Source organism: Nipponia nippon, unplaced genomic scaffold (genome assembly GCF_047370975.1).
Source record: "Nipponia nippon isolate SJK-2023a ecotype South Korea unplaced genomic scaffold, ASM4737097v1 scaffold_3, whole genome shotgun sequence".
NCBI classification, from domain to species: Eukaryota; Metazoa; Chordata; class Aves; order Pelecaniformes; family Threskiornithidae; genus Nipponia; species Nipponia nippon.
Genome location: NW_028262347.1, coordinates 81,382,501 through 81,399,651, shown reverse-complemented (window position 1 = coordinate 81,399,651; position 17,151 = coordinate 81,382,501). Strand labels below are relative to the sequence as shown.

The 17,151-nt window shown below is 35.2% G+C and overlaps 1 protein-coding gene across 14 annotated transcripts in view; it reads right to left on the bottom strand.

The window, feature by feature from the left end:
• Positions 1 to 17,151, bottom strand: part of CCDC91 (coiled-coil domain containing 91) — a 163,654-nt gene that overhangs the window by 134,719 nt on the left and 11,784 nt on the right. For 2 of the 14 annotated variants that reach the window (XM_087767389.1, XM_087767387.1), the window contains exon 2: positions 1,812 to 2,024. The exons of the other annotated variants lie outside the window; for them this stretch is intronic. The gene's annotated coding sequence lies outside the window, so the exon portion shown is untranslated. The remainder of the gene's footprint in view (positions 1 to 1,811; positions 2,025 to 17,151) is intronic. 14 annotated transcript variants of the gene reach the window in all.

Here is a 17,151-nt window from a genome sequence, read left to right as displayed (position 1 = left end):
GTGATTTATATAGGTACTGCTAAACGCAACATTCAAGTAGCAATCAGAGCAGTCAGTTGGAGAAAGAGAGGTTTTAGAAAGGCAAATAGGTATTTTTTCTATACACTATGTATCACATCAGCAGGTCCTACAGGCTTTACCCAAGGTTACTTAAAAGGACCACAGTAATTCCTTCAAAGGACCACAGCAGATTTTCTCCCTAAAGAGCAAGAGACATTATTCCCATCATCTCAGAACTGGTTATGTCTCAGTTGGAGAATGTACTTTCCATATTCAGAACTGTGTTTTAAAAAGACAAACTGCAACAAATTCAGAGGAGTGCAACAGGAATTAAACCAATTTTGGAAAGGCACGCTAAAATGGAGAGGCTTTTTTTCAAAAAAATCTAAAAAGGCAAACAAAAATATCCTTAAAATATAATGTTCTAAGAAGTGATTAACTACTTTCATTTATCATCAAATAAAGCACTGACATAAGGCAGTAAAGTACAGAAGCCTCTGTAGGCAAAACGTGTGTTAAATACTAGCGAAGATTTCCAGGAAGGCAACAAGAAAATTTCTAAGAACCTATGTATACATAAAACAGAAGAAACTTTTGATAGAGAAAAAGGATGTAGGGCAGAAGAAAAAATGGAGAACAACCTGTTATTGAATCCATCATCTTTGTTATTACATTTCATATACAGTTTTCATAAGTCTGGTAAAGATCACAAGACTATTTTGACCTAAGATTACCTTACTCCACAAATTTTAACACAGACATTTCATGACTGTAACAGCATGATTAATCTCTGAATTATTCTACACATCATTTAAATGGAATAAAAGAGAAACAGACCCCAAGCAAGTCTCAGTAGGATTAATGGTGCTTTCACACCTAACTGCTAATCCTCCAATTCCATTTCTTCAGAGATCCCACAGGAATTCTAGGCCAAGTGATTCTCAACCAGCTAGGAAGGACTGTTTGCTATTTGTGTATGTATAATACACATTCATACATGTACACACACCTCTGTTTTCAAAAATAAAGCTAAGTTTCTAGTCCACCAAAAAGAAATCCTGATTTGTTTACATGCTTTGTTTGCTGTAGGCAAAAAAAAAAAAAAAAAAAAATCAGAATGAAACTGGCAAACTTAGCATGTATCACAAGTAAGCAGGCAGCAAATTAAGATACAAAGCATGGCTTAAGTCCTGAGGGACGCTGACATAGGACATGTCAAAAACTCAAAGGCTGAGGTGTTCTCTTCAGCCAAAGAGTTTTAGTGCAAGAGCTCTTACTAGGAGATGTCTTTCCAAAAAGATGTTTCTTCTTGCACAAAAAAAAAAAAAAAAAAAAAAAGGTGCTTTCTGCAAGGAAAAGGGAACAGGGTCACACCAATGTGTTAAGAACTCTTTAGAAAAAAATTCAAGCCTATTTTAGCTAGCAGTCTTTCATAGCCCTCAAAAGTACATGCACATTTAGCTCTAAAAAATGTTTAAATAATTCATTATGAACTTAACTGATAACAATGCTGAAAATATGAACAAATACACAATTTCTCAATTCCACCCCTTATTCTGGTGATGGAAATGCATTTCTGGCACAAATACACAGCAGAACTAGCCTAACACCTCACATAGAACAACAATTTTGGGAGCAGCTTTTTTTAATCAACCATCTATTCCAAAATGGGTAATCAGACCTTTTTTTTCCTCACAGACTAGGAACATTATTTGTGGCACCGGAATAGGAAAGAATACATTAAGTGCTGACAATCTGCAGAAGGATTTAAAAAACAACACAAAAAGACAAAACAACCCACACAGTCTTACCATGACTAAATGTGGTCTCTTAAAATATGCCCAATACTGGAATTAAGTAACTGTAAAATTGGGCAACAAGAAGTCAACCTCAAAATTACAGATTGATAGAAATTATGGTTGGAAAAGACACAGTAGGTCATCCAGCCCAGGCCATTTCCAAAACATTACAGTTCTCAAGACAGTCATATCCTAAAAGGCTTGAGAAGCTCTCCAGTCGCACTCCTGTGAAAAGAAGGAAACTTTTCATGGATCACGAATACGTAAGCCACTGCATTTTCAGCGGATTTTATCAACAAGTTTGTATTCATCAAATCATACAATAATTTAGGCCAGAATTCAGACCTGCAGGTCATACAATCCAAGGTTCTGCTCAAAGCAAGGTCAACACTGCATTCAGATCAGGTTGCTCAAGACTTCCTTCTCTACGGCTGATAACAATGTATGACGAATACATTCAGACAGCCAGCTGCGTCTGAGATGCTTGCAAGCTCTCCTACATGAAATGCAGTCACCAAAGTCTGACCATCAGCTTAACATAAGTCATGAGAACTTTGTGAAATGCACTTACCTAAAATCATGGTTTTATATACAGGAAGATCAGGAGCCATTCACAAGGAACAAGACAGAAAAATGTAAGCTGGGAAAAAAGTCCCCCTTCCCCATTCCAACTCTTAGGAAGAGAAGGAATGTTGTAAACCCACCAGAAAGCCCAGAACTATTCATATCCAAAAGGTAAAAGTGACAGAGAGATCAAACAGTGAATTAAGCATTCTTCATTCACTTAAAAGTCTACCTCTGGTTAGTAAGAATTCAAATTAATCAAGTCCTGATCTATTACTTGATAAATCAAATATAAATTTGCCTCAGTAATAAAGACAACTAATTTTGCCAGGTACATTCAACTGGACAATATACTACCTGGCCTGTAATTTTGAGTAAGTAGCTAACTTACTTGCAGAATTTTGTACATTCAAAGGAACATCTTACAGAGCATATTGCTGTTAGTTTTGTCAGAACAGTATATGTGGAGCTGGCTGAGGGTAGGGCTCCTGCATTTGTATTTCTGGCAAACACTGTTGGTGGTTAACCCCTACCTATGACAAGGTATCGGTTTTACTTGCATGTTTATGCTTACTAAATGACTTATTCAATGTGTTCAATCTAGGACACGCCTATTAGCAGTTTCTTTACCCAACATAACATAGACTGAATTATTTGAAGAATAAATCTTTGGCCAAAACTGCAGGCTCCAAAAAGCCTATCCAAAATAAGCACGAGATTAGAAAAAAACAACAAAATAAAATTAAAAAAGCAGTCATTTAGATGTATACTGGCAATACCTTTGTGATAAAGAGCAGAACAGATGACAAATTTCTGTATCACAAAGTTCTAACCAGCTCACATGCACTTTTCCTCATGGCTCTTCTGCCAAAACTTCAAGCACCTCTTAGCAATTTTAAAACAGGAACAAACTTTCTTCTTTTTACCCAGCTTATACAGACTTTTCTGCTGATCTATACCAATTACAGCTGCAGGATAAGCGTGTGACATCTTAACAACTTATAATAGCTACTAAGCAATTAGTTAGAATTTTTTGATTACAGTATACACATATCCCAAAGGATACATAGCCCAAGAAAGACCAGAATATGAATGTACAGCATAATGGAAACTAAAATAAATTTAGAGCATCTGTAAAATTTTCTAAAAAAAAATAAAACCTACATTTCTCACCTCCTGCTTGAGATCTCAGCACTAAAAGTAACCTGTTTAATAACACTTAGACCATAAACAGAGGAGTAGTTTTTGTTTATTTTGGCCAGGAATTCAGTGGCATGAAAAACAATATAAACATTACCAAAGACCACTGTCAAAAGAAAAATTAAACAATAGCTACTGGCAGATTTTTTTTCTTAAGATTAAGGAATTCTAACTTCCCTTCCTAGCAGTAAGGCTAAATTCTTCTAGCATATCTGTCAGGTATCAATTTCTAAAAATGGTAGCTGTAATGAGGTACTGAAACGTAGGTGATTTTTCATTTCTTTCTTCAAAAAGAATGAATCAATATGATGCAGTAATTCTTAATCCCTCAAATCAATGGAGAGTTCAATCCTTTTAGTGTTTTATTTTTGTAACTTCCAATTCTGTAATTTGCCTCATAGCAATACCTTGTTTGCAATGAAAAGCTTCTGCAGCCATTTTTTTCCCCCCTTATTAAAGCAGCTGACTATACAGTAAAATGGAATGGAAAAATTTCTTACAAAGATAGCATGATCCATGTGGTTAACATTCACTTAGTGGTTTGTTATTTAATGAATAGAGTTCACAATCTTGTTACAGAAAAAGAGTATTCTATATTGGTTTTAATGGGAAAGATCTTAACAGTTCCTAAATTCTGCATTAAATTTTCAGTATTTATCACCTGTATCTAACAATGAAATTGAGCAGTGCTAACATCACAAGACCATGAGGACATGAGACCAGAGGGAAATTTAGGACTGTCTTTCAATTTGGAAAATTAGATTGCATTAGTAATTACAATAAACATGATTTAAAAAAAAATCTTGGAAGTAAAAAAATTAACACAAGACTTCCATAAGAACTTAAGAGTTTGTGACAAAAATATAATAATTTAGTTATATAAGAAGAAATTAGGCTAATTATTTCCTAAATATGCTACTTTGAGTGCTCATTAATGAATCCTGGATAAGCTATAATTTTTAATGAGATATGTATAGACTATAGACTTCATATCTAGACTTCTGGCTAGAACCGAAGGTAAACATTAGGAAGACCTTCTAAGACGAAATAGAAATACAAGCTTTTTATCATTTCAGAGAATGAAATGCCCAAATAAACTTGGAAATTCAATTAAGTTTGTTATTTTTAGAAAGGTGGGGGTTCTCAATTCTTGGTTTGTGTTGTTTTGGGTTTTTTTTAAGTCATTTTTAACCACAATAGAAGGCAAATACAGCTTCAAAATTTTAAGAAAAAGGAGAAAATTAACTACTTTGGAAAGTATCATTTAATATTATTCGAGCCAATGAACTGTTGCCAAATGCATATAGCATTCACAACTCTCTATATTAAGAGATGCAAACTTTAATTTCATGCTACATTAGAAAAAGAAAGCCTAATTTTTTTTTTCTTGAAGCACAGCATCTAAACCCCTGTAGGTATACAAACACGCTTGTCTGTACATGCCAGTTGTTAAAGACGGTGGTTAGATGAGAGGACTGAGAACCTGTAACATCCTAGATGCAAGGCTGAGACTGAAACACGAGTATTTCACTTCTTCATTCAAAACAACTGCCCTTTTATCTTTCAATCAAACAGACAATACCACCCCATACAAAGTTGTTCAAGGGCTGTATGCCCTATGTCTATCATGAGATAATGAAAATCAGGCATCACCAAAATGCCAATGCTCTCCATCGTGTTACAGCATGTATTTTGTCATATAATGGTACATGTAGGAAATCCCCACCACCATGAAGCAGTATATGTATCAGCTCCATAATGAAAGGCACAATAATATGACAGTTAGCACCTGTATTTGAACACACAACAGAAGCATGCCTTATTACATATTAAAGGAAGAGACTTCAAGGTTATGGGGAAAAAGAAAAAGATGACAACACAGACCACATCACAGCAATTTTCTCCTGGGAAGTGAGGCTGGTTCATTTCAATCCCAGTACTGACTTAACAAACACTTACTAAACAAAATACCTTTTTAATAAAAAAAAACAAACTAAAACAAAATAAACAAAAAAAAATCAAAGCAAGCAGATGCAGAACATCACCTATTTTACAGTACTAGTTGGTTATATTACAATTGATTCAACCGAAATCTATGGGACTCTCAAGAAAAATGCAAGTTTGGCCCTTCATAACTAATTCTTTTCCACAGCCCAAATAAACCAATACAACTGAATATATTCAAGGAATAACAGAATAAATTTAGTTTGGGAAGCATCTCAGGAGGACACCTGATACAATCCCACCTGAAAGCAAGGCCACCTCAGACACTACATCAGGCTGTTTAAGGCCACATACAGTCAAGTTTAGAATATCTGCAAGGACTCCAGTCTAACAGGGCGACAGCAGTCAAACACTAGAGCAGATACCCAGAGAATTTTCTTTTCCTATTCACCTTTGTCATCTATTTATTTATCCATCTATTCTGAAGAATTTCCGGAAAGTTTCAATGCTTAGAGATTACAACAGTACATTAAGGAATACGACAATAAAAGTCAAGGATTGATTTACACAAAATAGAACATGTAAAATAGAAGTCAATAGCTAAAACTTTTCTATCAATTCCTACAGTGAATTTAAGAATTAAAAAACAAACAAACAAAACCCACAGTCCCCCCACACCCCCCTAAAACAACCAATAACAAGCAATAAAGTGCAAATGCCAAGTCCATTTCACTTCGCTAGATCAGATACAGCTTCACAAAAAAGAAAGCAAAAGTTCCATTTTTACCCACACAAAGGAAACGGGCTCTGATAGCTCCCACAGAGAGGCAGGTGCTGGTTTTCAAATTCACCTAAGACATCAGCGAGAAAAAAAAAAACACCACAGCCTTGTGTGGAAAATGCATTCAAGAGCTGGCAATTCCTCAGACGTATCCTATAAGAAACTAACATCAGAAAACTACCAAAACCATGTTCTGTGAAATCTGATCCCTGAAAAGCTATTAAGAAATGTATTTGTAAAAGGTATGGTGCACTGAAGTAATTTAGAATGGTATTCCGTGAGTGACAAAGAACAAAAAGATATAGACTGAGCAAAAGAAATTACTAGTGGGGGGAAAAAAGTGTAATATTAGATAGAAACTGCATGACTTCCACTCGTTGTTCCTAAACTCTACATATATGTAAAATCACCAAATACATGGTGTGCATTTATGTATAGGAAGGAATGAAAATAAATTGGGAGAGAAATGCTTTCTCCTAGATCAATAAAAAGGTGTGAACCCTAGGCCAACGTCTAAAATACTACTCTGCTTGTGATTCAGAAATAATTGCCAAGGTTGAATTCACAGTATTTCCTGAGGTAGAGATCTACCACATGCATATACCATTTCTGTCTCTATACCAGACCACAACCCATGGACCACATGGGGATTCCATGTGTAACCATAAGTACTCAGAGGATAGCATCATTCAGAAGAAAAGACTTTGCAAGCACCATAGTGGTACTTTTAGCACATATTTTCAGTTAAAAGCTGAAGAGAGAAAAGGTCACTGACATCTACCTATGGCCAGGGAAAAAAAAAAAAAAACAACTCTACCCAGACAAATATGGATTTAATTCCAGAGGGTTACCTATTGGCAATTATAGTAACACATGTACTTCTTGACTGAGGATCTTTTTTACATTTTTGCCCATTCTTTGTCAGCTTCTCCCAACATTAGTTTATTAGAAAATACCAGCTTTTTAGTTCTAGATATTCAAAGATCAGTTCAAATAAAACCTTATCAGCTCCAGCAGAAGTATCATATTACCATATTACTATATTATTCAGCTTATTTCTTTGTCTGCAGAATATACAGACACTTTCGCAAGACTTAATTCTAACAACTTCAGTAACTCAAGATGTTATAGAAAACCCTTCCAAGGTCTTCAGTCTTCACCATAATTGGTTTCTTGTGACCGGAACACGGAAAGACTAGTTTTTGTTTTCATTATAAAAATGAAGAATCACACAGTTAACTAATTTTTAAATTTCTCTAATGTCCCTCTACAAACTTTCCCATCACAAATATCTTTTTACTTCAAAAGCCACACACTTTTACAAAATGTACATAAACTGCAATGAGAAGTCTGACAAAGCTGATACAATTCAAACATATTGTGCTTTCTGGAGGAAAAACCTCTCCCCTCACGAAGTCTTCTCTCCATCCACCCCCAAAAAACCCTCAAAAAGTAGCTTGAATTAAACTGGAATTAATATTTCTTTTATGCACAGCTAGGCAATACAATATATCTATAATTAATCAATATCAGGTCCAGATCAACAATCTCTGTAACCCTTATTCAGAATAACAATAACGAGAAGCCCTGGAAATTAGTTTGTATTCTAAAAAAAGGTAAGAAAAGTGTGACTCATCATCCACTAACTAGGTCATGAAGATCAGACACCAATGGCCCTGCAAACGCCTGAGCAAAAGTGACCACAGTAGGCTAAAAACTAACTCTCATATTAAAAGTATTCATGTGGTACTAGAAACCATAAAATTGGACACAGTCCTCTAAAAGACAGAGCCAGGCTGTTCTCAGAGTTGCACAAGGATTAAGACAAGACCATAGAATCACAGAATGCTTTGGGATGGAACAGACCTTTAAAGGTCATCTAGTCCATCCCTCCTGCAATTGGCAGGGACATCTACAACTAGATCAGGTTGCTCAGAGCCCCATTCAGCCTGACCTTGAATGTTTCCAAAGATGAGGCATCTACCACCTCTCTGGGCAACCCGTTCCAGTGTCTCACCACCCTCACTGTAAAAAATTTCTTCCTTATATCCAGTCTGAATCTACCCTCTTTTAGTTTAAAACCATTACCCCTTGTCTTATCACTACTGGCCCTGCTAAAAAGTCTGTCACCATCTTTCTTATAAGCCCCCTTTAAGTATTAAAAGGCTGCAACAGGGTCTCCCCGCAGCCTTCTCTTCTCCAGGCTGAACAACCCCAGCTCTTTCAGCCTTTCCTCATAGCAGAGGTGTTCCATCCCTCTGATCATTTTTGTGGCCCTCCTCTGGACCCTCTCCAACAGGTCCATGTCCTTCTTGTACTGAGGACCCCAGAGCTGGACGCAGTACTCCAGGTGGGGTCTCACCAGAGTGGATTAGAGGGCAGAATCACCTCCCTCGACCTGCTGGCCACACTTCTTTTGATGCAGCCCAGGATGCAGCTGGCCTTCTGGGCTGCGAGAGCACATTGCTGGCTCATGTCCAGCTTTTTGTCTATCAGTACCCCCAAGTCCTTCTTGGCAGGGCTGCATGCAATCCCTTCATCCCCCAGCCTGTACTGATAGTGGGGATTGCCCCGACCCAAGTGCAGGACCTTGTACTTGTCCTTGTTGAACCTCATAAAGGTTCACACAGGCCCATTTCTTCACCTTGTCCAGGTCCCTCTGGATGGCATCCCATCCCTCAGGCATGTTGACTGCACCACTCAGCTTGGTGTCATCTGCAAACTTGCTGAGGGTGCACTTGATCCTGCCGTCTATGTCGCTGATGAAGATATTGAACAGCACTGGCCCCAGAACCCTGAGGGAGACCACTTGTCACTGTCCATGGGACAGATCCATAGGACAAAAGTCAGAATAGTGAAATCCTGACCAGATATTGGAACAGGCTGCCCACAGACATTGTGGAATCTTCATCCCTGAAGATATTCAGAACACAACTAGACAGGGCTCTCCGCCATCTGCTCTAACCAGACCTGCTTTAAGCAGAGGTTTGGACTAGAAAATCTCCAGATGTCCTTTCCATGCATGGTCTATGATTCAATGCTTTCAGTTTTATCCAGAATAGTATAGTATAAAAAAAAAAAAATCCAGAATCATAGAAGTAGTGGCTGTAAAAAAGTGAATCCATCTTTGAGAGTGTTCTTCAGTTGAACTGTACTAATAACTACCAACATCTACCCAGGATCATTTTAGGATTGGGTTTGCTAATGACAAATGAACCAACTTCAAGAGAGAAGCACGAAAGAGAAAGAGTACCTCTAGAAGTCTTCACTGGTGTAGGAGGGACAAAAGTAGCAAAAACCTAATGAAAAATTTTCATCATGAGTTCAAACAAAAAATGTTTTGCATAAATCTCTGTTCTCAACAGAGATGTTTCTTGAAGAGGTTGAGGTAAACTTAGCATAAAGAAAAAAACCTTGACAAGAAAGAAAAATTGCATGGAGATATTTCTTATCTGGAAGTAACAGAAAAGTTAGTTAATTCACTAAATTTGTTCAAAACCCTCCCCAAAAATCTTTAAATTGCATGATTTTACTGTGAGTATGGTAAGATATCTACAAATAGCAATTCTTTTTTCAAAAACAAAAGTTTAACATTTCATAATAAATGAATGGCTTTTTGGGCCAGTTTTAGTAGTCTCAGTCTATTTCTTCCTCTTGGCCTTGATAGACAAAGTCCTTTGCTATTTAGTGCTTCTCTCTCAAGAGAAGAGCTGGATATCACTTGCAGACAGTTCATGCAACTGGGCACTCCAACTATATGCTTAATTTCTGTAAAGTGCTTATTCATGTAACAATCTTTTTACTTGGAAGCAAAGAAAATAATGGTACAAAAACATCCACTGTTAAGGGTTTGGGAATGCTAGGACAAACAGTGGTCTTTCTTCTATAGTCCATGTTTGATACACTTAAGAAATGGAGGGTTTAAAAGTAAAATAGAAGGGTCATAGGTATTTCAAATGCATTTCAACTTAAAATATTAGTAAGCTTCAAGAACTTAGACTAACAATTGAAATACTTCTGCTTCTCTATTCTTTTCTGTTAATATCCAATGTTCCCTAATGCAATTGATCCTTTTTACTTGCAAATCACACTAATATGTTTTACTAGAACTTAGAAAGAGATGTCTGTATAATGACGGGAGAAGCTTTCCAAGAGTAAAAACCATCAAGTTCTGCCTCAAGGGAACTTTGTCACAGAATTAGATATCTGAAAATAGAAGGTTTGACACAATCTTAGTAACAGTCAGAGCATTATAGCAGCAATTTAATATGACAAGATGTCAAACAAAAACGTAAGTCTTTGAACACATGCTCATATGGATGTGCGGTAACTTCTACAAATAAATGTCATTAATGCTAATAAAAGAGTGCTCAATTCCTTTCATATTAAGAAAGAATATGCCCTTTACAGAAGAAAAAAAAAAAAAGTTGGTTTTTTTGGTGTTTGTTTGCTTAAAAAAAACAAGAAACAGGATAATGCTAGATTTTTGGTATGATGTACTGCCTAGGAAAATTTAGTGCTGAGTGAATCACTGATTCTAAAAACCAACACTACTTCCACCAGAAAAAGAATCTTTCATGTAAAAAACAAAGCTTAAAAATTCAGTAGATCACCTTGTTATGTAATTAAAATGCAGCTTTTTCTCTAAATTAAAAATAAAATAGTAAAGGTCAAAATCTAAAGGATGCTCAGTAAACCTGATAGTTAAACATTATGAAAGGGATATTGTTTTCCTTTAACTTGTGCATAGACAGTTTGCAAAAACCACAAAATGTCAGAGTTTACAGAATATTATTCTATCTTTATGTTAGAAAAGCTGACAGGTGACCATGGATACATGAAAAAAAAAAAAAAAAAATCACTAGCACATGCTAACTCTATTATGCAAAACAGGATGTGATACCAACTATACTAAATAAAAGTAAATACCATTCCTTTATTATTACTGTATGTCTCCTAATAGACAGGAAGACTCACTTTTCCAATTAATAAAACTCCTTCCCTCAGCTGCCTCCAAATCCTGGAAATACAGTACTTCTCAAAGGGACATGGTACTAATTCGAGGCAAGAAAAAGATATTAACCTATTTCTCTGACATGAGATGATATTATCAAAAAGAATAAAAACTATGCCTCAGATTTTCAAGTCTTAGTGATTTTACATGCCTCAGTTGCTAGTCTTAAAACAGAACACCTTAAATAATCATCATAATATTCTTCCCCTTCCACCCCGCTGCCCCGCCCCAACCTACTGGAAATTCAGATTCCATGAAAGTTTAATCCAAACACTGGAATAAAACATGACTGGTCATTTCAAAAACTTCATTTTGCAAGCTCTGGATATACTGTTAGAAGCAGAAAAGACCAGGCATCACTCCCTCCCACATGGAAAGGAGAATGCATCACCATTGCACCTTTTTCTCCCTTTACTAGTACTTGAAAAGAAGACTTGATGACTTTTTGTTCACACACCAAGCAGATGAATTTGATTTTTCATACTCTCCTAAAAAGAAGGTTCAATTCATGGAGAAGCAACTCAAGATGTGATTTTAAATTCATTTTCATATGACTCTTATGAAGCAAACTGGAAAGGTTTCACATTGTCCAACTCCCAATAATTGAACAAGTAAAACAAAAATGCTAATTTGCTTTCCAACAGAAAACACTGCTGCCAGAATGTCTGTACAAATTATCTTTCCTTTTTTCCTCTTCAGTTTTTATCTACTCCTAAGCATGTAACACAACACTTTCATCACATGACCTTTGACCAAATGGATATTATCATAATTGTATGTTCTCTGTTGCAATCAAGAAAATTATATTTACTTCTCAAGGAAAAGGTTGATTGTCACTGATGCCTTTGTAATATGCTGAGGAAGCTGGGAGCAGAGATCACAGATCAGGCTAGAATGAAAATGGGATTAGGGCTCAACAACTAAGTCCTTGTCTTTTCAATCAGAACACAATGCTTTAAAATAATTTCTTTCTCCAAGTTAATTCTTTATACCTACTACGCATTTCTAGAATACTCTTCTCTAGTCCCAAAGCTTTTGACAAAGATGGGTAGGCACTACCGTGCCCATTTCAGGAAAAGGAAGACGTTTTCTAAGATGTCCCATATCCAGCAAGTTACCAGGACATTTAAGTAATTTAAGTGCCAAGTATGTGATGACGGCATTGATACCAAGAATATTATTCATCAGTTAACAATTAAGCAAAAATTATGTCTCACTCGAGAGGAGTTAAACTCCCTCCACCCCCAAACAAACAAACAGACAACAAGATACCAGCCAGATTCTCCACCCATCCTATAATCCATTCAATTTTGTCTCCTTCCCTAGCTAGCCTACAAAGCTAGGCAGGAAGCATGCCAGGCATGCCCTATAAGCCCAAACACAATGATTTTCTTTTCCAAGATCTGCACAACTTTTCCTCATTTCTATTAGCAGTTAAAATATCATCATATAACAAGGCTTGGTAAACAGATCCTTCCAGAAATAGAAAAAAAAAAAAAAATATTCTGCTATGTCACTAAGCAGACATTGATCACCTTCAAAATGCCTCTGCCTTCTACAGTACTTCTGTTTGCAGCAATAATGGCATTAATGGCAACACAGTATTAGAGAAGTAAGGCTATCCATCCCCATATTACACTAGCATGCACACACACAAAAACCAGATAATTCATAAAACATACATTGCCTCACCGCTAAGATACAGAATAAATTGGATGCACAAAGTTTATGAAGTATAGGCAATATATGCAGACAAGCCTCCATTCATCACAGTGTGCCTTATTCAAAATGTTCCACATCTTCCCAGTCTAACGGAAAATAATTGTTCTTTCTCCCATGTAATTTATTTTAAATCACAATTTTGTATATCCTCCAAAATCTTTGTTAAACTGGAAATAAATACATGCCTAACAGATATTCATCCTAAAGTATAAAACTACCATGCATGTAGAATACATATACAAGAACAAAATAATAACAAACTTGTATATAATACACTTGAGAATTTATGGAATTATTTAAGTTAACAAGGACCTTATATATTCACAGAGCTTAACAGCTTTTGAAATGGCACTGTTTAAAGAGAACTACTGAAATTTATCCAAAAGTTGCTATGCAGAAGTGATCCCTTCTGGCAACACTGAGAAAACAAACTGAACATTCAGGTTCCAAAGAGTAAATGACAAGTAGAGTGATATCTTTTAACTACATTAATTACTGGGAAATTACATAGTCTTTAGTCAGCAAAATTCCAAATGAAGACAAGTTTTGCTTGACTAAAGGCAGCAAGAAAAAGCTTGAATATTTGAACAATAACCATTAATACCCTATACTTATACTCAATAATAATAATAAAAACAATGCATTTAACAATTAAAAGTTTCAGGTAATTACTGTAATTTTCTTTAGAGACTTTAAGAAAAAAATTATGTGAATGGACAACTTCAGCCAAAACAGTCATTTTCTAAAATATCAGATTGTTAAAAAAATATTAACAGAAAAATCACAACTATTTTCCTTCACTTATAATGAGTAGTACATTAGGCTTCTTCTATAATCAAACCACTATTTTCCCAGGACAAATATTGCTGAGTGCACAACTTATATGGAAAATTATTAGCATAAACATTTCACTAAATAAGAAAAAAGAAAAATCCTTTTTTTAATCCAAAACGCAAAAATAATATTAAGAAATTCAAGTCTAGTGCATTTAATGAGAGCAGCTCAGAACACAGCCTGGCTCTCTGTCACTAGGATACTAAATTGGAGGTATAGTCTGCCAGAAGACTATAACTGAATTCAACTCTGCAAATTGTTAGTCTGCCTTCACCTTTCCCTCACTTTTTTATTTAGCGTGTGGCTCTCTAATTCAAACCTAATGGAGGAACCAGGATTGGATTAACAAGCAAAAACTACACAGTAGCCTCTGCTGTAACAAAGATACTGCCAGTGTTCTATCCTTCATCAGTTTTACTAACTCCAGATGTTCCATTATCATTTATAGTTTAACCAGGTTAAATACAGATGTGTGCATTCTTCCATTGGATCCAATGTTGACATATGATTAAATACATTTTCACTTTTTTAAAATAAAAACTCTTATTTATTATCTAGACTCCTAAACTAGACACTATAATCAGATCACTGTGTATTTTACGCTATGAGGAAATTTGAACAATTTAAGCACAGCTGCTACCTGAAGACGACCATTTAAAATAAAAATGTGTTATGTTTTTTGCAAAAACTTGGTTAACTTTTTTTCTTTTTTTAAAAAAAAATTATTCAGGTATGTTAGAAATAAAGTATGTTTTACATACGCCATGCAGATCAGCAATAATAAAAAATTACTTGAATTCTTTTTCTATTTTTTTTAGAATTCTCACTACTCAGTATTCTTTACTCAACTTTGATATGCATCCATTTTACTAAAACATGCCTTTAATACAGTTCACACCACAATAACTGGATAAATTAACTTCCTAAATCGTTATTAAACAGAGTCTGGAATACATTAAGGTAATCCAGCAGGTCAGCATCTTTATCCTGTAAAAACATTTTGAAACCTTTTACTGATAAGTTCACTTTCTAACAGTATTGCCTTGGACCCTTTCAAACGCGTGGCAAAGGTGGTTTACTTCTAAAAGTGTGCACTGAAAGTATTAAGGATTTATATTACATATTTTCTGCTTGCTCAAACTCATAACTTGCTCAACTGTGCATGTACCACTGGGGCAACATGTGTGTGTATGTTTACCTTTACCTTTATATATATATATGTATATGTGTATATATATAAAGAGAGAGAGAGCACGCCTATTTTCAGATAGTAAAACAAAAAGTATCTATGTATACCAAAGTCTTCAGGGTACACAGTTAATTTAAATTTAATAGTTTCCAAAAATAAATATAATTTGCCCCTATTTTTTAAATTTTCAAGCACATTAATCCCTGTCTCTTCTCCTTTTAAAGAAAATGTGGTTCTTGAACCAATATTGCTCTTTCAACCCTAACAAAGCACAAGTCAGGCCTCTTTATAAACATTAAAGGCAATTCATGCATGTATTTACAAGGATAACTCCGCCAAATCTCAGGTACCTTCAATACTGATAAACTTAGATAGCTGAATCGCACACTTTTTAAGCATTCATCAACTAGAAAAAAACTACTCACAAAAATCCTAAAACAGAAACTATTTTTTATCTTCTAATAATAAAATTAATCTGATCCTGGAGCATCAATATCTCATTTTGCCATTCATCATACAGTAATTCATATTAAATTTCTGTAAGAATTATGATTAAGTGGACTGTAACTTTTAAACAAAAGTGGTTTTAAATTCAGTTTCTGAGACCCTTTCCACAGGCATTTTATAATGTTACTATACATTAGTGCTAATCAAGTGTGCAAGAACTTGTCCAGAAAAAAAAAAAAGTAAACCAAACTTTTTAACATTTCCCATGTAACAGACAGAAATATGAGAAAAACTTCAGAACCCACCAGCAGAACATATCATAGGTCACAAGACTTGACTGAAAACCAGCATTTCAAACTAAGTACAACTTTTCTTCAATCTATAGTTGATCAGGCCAAGATACTGATTTTTGCTCCAGCAGCTTATAAACTAAAAGCAAGTCAACTGTGGCATGTATATCACATGGAAACCTCTTTAGAAGCTCTGCATTATTTCAGAAGTTGCACCCCATGGAAAGTCCTTTTAAAAGCTTGACTGGCAAGCGTATGCTAAAATATTTTGTTTTCCATCTAAAACTACACTAAATTCCAATCCTCAGAGACAGGATTTCCAGTTTATTTCTCTCTATACACACACCGTAAACTCAAGAACTGTAACATAGGGAAGTGTTGTTAAAGTTTTGAAAAAAGAGTAAGCCTAGTGCAAATAACTTGACTGTAGGTCTCTTTTCCTCAGAAATTAAAAAAAAAAAAAATCACTGGCCTGTGTTCTGCAATAAATAAGATATTTAAGTGAAAACATAGGTATTTAATATTAAAGGATACTAAAACAAATTCAAAGTAATGCAATTCCAATCTTTCCCTCAAGCGCCACCTCAAGATAAATGAAATCAATTCCAGCAGTCTGTCCTGGCAAAGTATTTAATAAGGAAAAATTCAACTGCAAAGAACTACAAGACTGAGTTTTGGCAACGGTACACAGAATATTGGATAGCTTTTCCCTACATTCACCTTATTCAAAAACCTTACAGAGACATGGAATGAACTTATAATTATTTAATACATTATTCAGTATATTTAGCAGTTATTTAGTATATTTATTTATTCACAAGCTAATAGAACTTCAGAATTTAGAGCATGTGCAGACAGCACTGTAAGCAGCAAAATCTTTTCATGGTACTAGAGGACAGGTTTCAAACAGATCAAACTCTATAATCAATACTTTCCTAATTACTTTTTATATGTACTTATTGGTGTCCTCCATTCTGTGAAGACTTCAACTGTAGTTAAAATAACAAAAGACGGTTCTTTCTTATTCTTCTCCTTGCAGTTTATTGTGTTCAAAACTAATTTACAGCCAAATAGTTCTTCGGATTAAAAGTAGGCTCTTGAATTGGCAGCATGGTTCAACACCACCTTCTTATTTACCGAACAATCAATTCTGTGCAAGAAATTATACTGTAGCAAAAACTAAAGCAAATACAAACAAGAACAAGCACAGCATGAAAGTGGTCTGCTGACTTTTTTGGCTCCGAAACATTTGAAAATAAACCATTCCATAGGACCTCTAATAGAAAGCAGAAGAGGAGCGGCTTAAGAGTGAATTTAGCATTTGTCTTTACTTGTCAAGGGCACCTATACATATTTACATAGACACC